This window comes from Pseudorasbora parva, chromosome 25 (genome assembly GCF_024679245.1).
Source record: "Pseudorasbora parva isolate DD20220531a chromosome 25, ASM2467924v1, whole genome shotgun sequence".
NCBI classification, from domain to species: domain Eukaryota; kingdom Metazoa; phylum Chordata; class Actinopteri; order Cypriniformes; family Gobionidae; genus Pseudorasbora; species Pseudorasbora parva.
The window spans coordinates 18,764,746-18,770,543 of record NC_090196.1 but is presented as its reverse complement, the minus strand read 5'-3'; positions in this window follow the sequence as shown (position 1 = coordinate 18,770,543).

Genomic DNA, 5,798 nt, shown 5'->3' with positions numbered 1-5,798 from the left:
GAACACAAATGAAGATTTTTTTAATTCCAACCGTTGCAATCTGCCAGTTATAATGCATGGAATGGGGACCAACTAAATGAGAGTAAAAACATGCAGAAAAACCCTGCTGCTCGTGACGACACATTGATGTCTTAAGACACGATTTATGGGTGAACTATCCCTTTAAAACCTAGTGAGAGTTCTACCTAGATAGCAGTTTCGGACAAACATGCTTTCTAGGTAGGAAGTTTACTAGACACAGGCTGTTCCTTTCGCACTAAGGCTACATTCTTTGACAAAAATCAAAGATGGCAATGAAAAACCTTTTGTTTTCCATTACTTTTTAATACTTGTATAGCTTTGGGAATAAATTGCAAGGACGTTTCATTCAATATTAAGGGCTCTGAATTGTTTATCTAAATTTATAATAAGATTTATGAGCAAAAAAAGAATAATTCTAAACTCACAATACATGGAATCTAAATCAGTAAATTTTGTTTTAGATTAATAATTATATTTGTTAAAAAAATAGAGGAGATACAGCAGCAATTATCCTAATTAGATCACGCCGATTATATGCAGATTAAAGTGGATAATGTGTCCTGTAAATATTGTCTGGATTAGGATTACAAGGATTTTTCGATTTCTCCAATCATAAAAGGTTTATGTTTATAGCTAGACTTATTATTGACAACATTTTTATGGGCACATATTTTACAACCAGGATATAAGAGCTATAATAAAACCTTAAAAAATGTACATGTTCAATCTACATCTAATGTCCATTAGTTAAAATCCATTATATAGTATTACAACCACACAAGGGAACTTATTCAGCAATATATAAATGCCCATAAATTCATCCTTAAAGCTAATGTGCCCTGGCATATGCAATATTCAGAAATAATTACACCCATTTGGCATCCACCAAGTACACGGAGTGGATTAAAGTTGCTAAAATAGTCAGGCTCATCTATAATGTTAATGTTATGTGCTTGATCAAACAGACAGAGCTGTTAGGCGCTAATGCTTGTCTGATCAGGATATTGGAGGTCCAGTGTAGTAAAGTATGGATTCTATTGATCAGCTTTTCCATCTCTTTTTTTTTATACCTTCCCATTTATTAGCCATCTGTTTGATCTCTCTACAGGAGGCCTGAGAGATTAGTCAAATCACACATTTAAATCCCAATCTTGTGCTAAAATAGTGCCTGGGTCACATGGACATGTGGATGATCTAATGGTGCGAGTCAGTTGTTATTTAAAGGGTTAGTTTAGCACCAAAAAAGAAGAAGAAAAGATTCTGACAATTAATTACTCACCCTCATGTCGTTCCAAACGCATTCAGCACGTTTGAGCTTAAGCAAGACCCCATGAGGTTCATTCTCTTGTGTAGAGCTCTCTTTCGCACTTGAATAACAGAGAATTAAGACAAAATTGTACGAAAATTAGATGCGCGTGACAGCACATCCCCATCATGCCTAGCATCCAATGCTGTCTGTCATTAAAGGGTTAGTTCACCCAAAAATGTAATTTCTGTCATTAATTACTCACCCTCATGTCGTTTAAAACCCATAAAGACCTTTGTTCACCTTTAAAACACAAATTAAAGGGGTGATGAATTGCGATATCAACTTTCCCTTAAGCCTTTGATATACACTCACCTAAAGGATTATTAGGAACACCTGTTCATTTTCTCATTAATATAATTATCTAATCAACCAATCACATGGCAGTTGCTTCAATGATTTAGGGGGTGTGGTCCTGATCAAGACAATCTCCTGAACTCCAAACTGAATGTCAGAATGGGAAAGAAAGTGATTTAAGCAATTTGGAGCGTGGCATGGTTGTTGGTGCCAGACGGGCCGGTCTGAGTATTTCACAATCTGCTCAGTTACTGGGATTTTCACACACAACCATTTCTAGGGTTTACAAAGTATGGTGTGAAAAGGAAAAAAAACATCCAGTATCTGGCCGTCCTGTGGGCAAAAATGCCTTGTTGATGCTAGAGGTCAGAGGAGAATGGGCTGACTGATTCAAGCTGATAGAAGAGCAACTTTGACTGAAATAACCACTTGTTACAACCTAGGTATGCAGCCAAGCATTTGTGAAGCCTCAACACGCACAACCTTGAGGCGGATGGGCTACAACAGCAGAAGACCCCACTGGGCACCACTCATCTCAACTACAAATAGGAAAAAGAGGCGACAATTTGCACAAGCTCACCAAAATTGGACAGTTGAAGACTGGAAAAATGTTGCCTGGTCTGATGAGTCCCGATTTCTGCTGAGACATTCAGATGGTAGAGTCAGAGTTTGGCGTAAACAGAATGAGAACATGGATCCATCATGCCTTATTACCACTGTGCAGGCTGGTGGTGGTGGTGTAATGGTGTGGGGGATGTTTTCTTGGCACAGTTTAGGTCCCTTAGTGCCAATTGGGCATTGTTTAAATGCCACGGCCTACCTGAGCATTGTTTCTGACCATATCCATCCCTTTATGATCACCATGTACCCATCCTATGATGGCTACTTCCAGCAGGATAATGCACCATGTCGCAAAGCTCAAATCATTTCAAATTGGTTTCTTGAACATGACAATGAGACAATGAGTTCACTGTACTAAAATGTACCCCACGGTAACCAGATCTCAACCCAATAGAGCATCTTTGGGATGTGGTGGAACGGGAGCTTCATGCCCTGGATGTGCATCCCACAAACCTCCATCAACTGCAAGATGCTATCCTATCAATATGGGCCAACATTTCTAAAGAATGCTTTCAGCACCTTGTTGAATCAATGCCACGTAGAATTAAGGCAGTTCTGAAGGCGAAAGCAGCTCAAACACAGTATTGACATAGTGTTCCTAATAATCCGTCAGGCGAGTGTATAATAGGGCATAGTAATATAAGAATATCCTGTAAGTTTCGGAGCTGAAACTTCCTTGTTAGTAAAAGAAAAGCTTTTATAGACACCAGGCCAAGAAAACAAGGCTCTCTAATCAATGACGTGTTAGAAGGGTGAAATGCCGCCTCTGTGTACGCTGCTTCTGGAGCTAAACTGATCGCGTTACTGAGCAATAAACACGCCGAAGATAGCAAGATAATTGTTTGTAAACAAGACACATATCTACACTGGATTTGCAGACATATTGAGATTAAAACCCAATGCTGTGACTTCTATATTGGATATGACAGAAATGGTGCAACACACTTATTTGATTAAAACATTTTTTTTTTTTAATGTGATTGTATTGCATTGTTACAGATTGATTATGTGTGTGTCTAACAGAGAATATCTTAGCATGCCGTCACAGGCTGGAAAATCCCTTAGTTGTTGGTTCAATGCAATTCAGGATCAGAACAGATCAGATCGGACATGTAATGTTATGGGCCAGGGGGCTCGCAAAGCCCAACGTCCCAGGGCTATGCGTTTTCCAGACCAAAACGTAATCACGTCGGCAGGCTGGTGAATCTTAAATAGTGAAATAACATAAATAGCTTGATCTGCGTTAATGTTAACTCTCTTGACTTGATATTTGAGAGCCAAGTAATAAAAAAAATTATCAATCGCGGGTGGATGATATAAATCATTGTGTTTGTTTGATAAATACGTTTTGAGAGCCCTGTCAGATGATTATTCCGGTTGCCGCTTTCAAAACAATCCCTCCCGAGGGAGTTGAAGCCCATTAAATATGCAAATCTTCTCCAATCCTAACAGTGGCCGTTTACTTCCAAGTCTCCAGTGTGGCTCGCCCTAGCCTAGAAATCTAGACGCATCCTAGCAGCAGCAAATCTAATCTGCCCGCGAGTGTCGTCTAGCAACTCTCAATACCCTTCTGAGCTGTAAACGCCAAACTCTGGTCGGGCCAATCACATCGTGTATAGAGTCGGTGGGCGGGGCTTGTTGCGCTTGCGTGTTTCTAGTAAACACAAAAAACTGGCGAACGGCAGCGGTCTTTCGAATCAGCTTTGACCGTGACTTGAAGACTTGGAGTTAAGCTTTTCTCTGAGAAAAGAAAAAAAAGAACGGCACTGAAGTCATTCTTAAGAAGGGAAGATGTGTTCTGAGTTTTGCCGACCGGATATGCCAAAAGTTTAATCTTTCAACTAGTTCTGGTTGGTTGTAGCGCTATCCAATTGCGTGCATGCCGTGCAGAGAGAGTTTGAAAGACAACCGTTTATCCCGCCCCTCGGATTGAGCCCTGTCAATGGCAAGTTCCCAGACCAAACATCTTGATGTGGGTCTGGCTTGTCAGGCTAGGCTCGCCCATCAAAACCGAGTGTTTCTTGAGAGAGCCTCAAAAGCAGTGTAGAAAATAGCCAATTACTTATTCATTATGTTTTAAAATGAAAAATTACACAAATGTGCTTATTTGACCTCAGACAACAGTATATATTTTTTTAAAGCCAGCTCATGACACCTTTAAGATTTTTTTTGATGAAATCCATGTGCTCTCAGACCCCTAGACAGCCATTTAATTACCAATTTCAAGGCCCATAAAGGTAGTAGACATTGCATGCATCTCAATCAGCTCCCTAGTTCAGTAGTCACAGGGTAATGATCAGGAAGTCAGTGGGCTGACTTATGATCAGTGCCCTGACTACTGAACTAGGGATCTGACCCATCGTTAAAATAGTCCATGTAGAGAAGCAATAGCCGACACAGGACAGGGATGTCATCGTCTGAGACAGCAGGGAGTATCTAGCTCTCTGTAGAACAATTTGTTCCGTTTAGAGCTTCGTGTAGAAACATGACGGTGCAAAATGCAGACTTCACTGTCAGGGGACCCACGGTGTATGTAGATTGAAATGGCTCATTCAAAGGTAATAAAACATAATAGTTCATTATATAAGGTCTGTATAATCCACTGAAAACATAGTTATGTATATTATATTGCATTTCTGTCAAGATCCTTAGAAATACTACACACTGCACCTTTAAGTTGTTTGTACATTCACTTGGGAGAGTAACTGTAAAATTGCAATATAACTTTTTTTTAATCATGATTAATTAAAGAACAAATGTGCTATATATATATATATATATATATATATATATATATATAGTTAATAAAAACATTCATGTTAGTTCAGTGCATTAACTAATGTTAACAGATGACATTTATCTTTTGACATTTTATTAGTGAATGTTGCAATTAAGATTACGGTAATAAATGCTGTAGAAGCATTGTTGTAAATGTTACCTAAAGTAATTAATGTTAAGAAATTGAACCTTATTTTAAATTATGTATATAATTTAGACATCACTTCAATTTAAAATTAAAAAGTTAAATAAAATCTGTTCACTGTAAGGTTCTTTGGGGAATCCAAAATGGCCCTTTAAACGGCATCGCAGGTGGCTTTATACAGACACAAAAAAGAATGCTATGAGGGACCAAAGGTAAGTTTTATTCTGTAAACTTGGAAAACAAAATAACAAAAATCATTCCCATCAGTCCTAAAGTGTCCTTAAAATAATTCATCTAATTTGCTTGCCTGTTATACCATGATAACTAAAGGCCAATAGGAAACACACTTCCGCCTTGTCTCCTTCTCTCCACAAGAGAGCAGTGTGCATCCGTTTCAACAGCCTTCTGTGATGCAGAGAGCTCTTTACAGACAGTTTTCCTATGGGAGAAATATTCATTAATGGATCGCTCATGTACTCCAAAAACCTTTATTTAAAGCAAAAGCACACTTACAAGCACTCCTACTTTTTTTGTTAATATTAATATAAAGAGGAGTTACCATTTAAATAAAGTTAGAGAATGGACAATTCTCATTTAAAAAGTGAAAGGAATACATCTTCAAAACAGAAG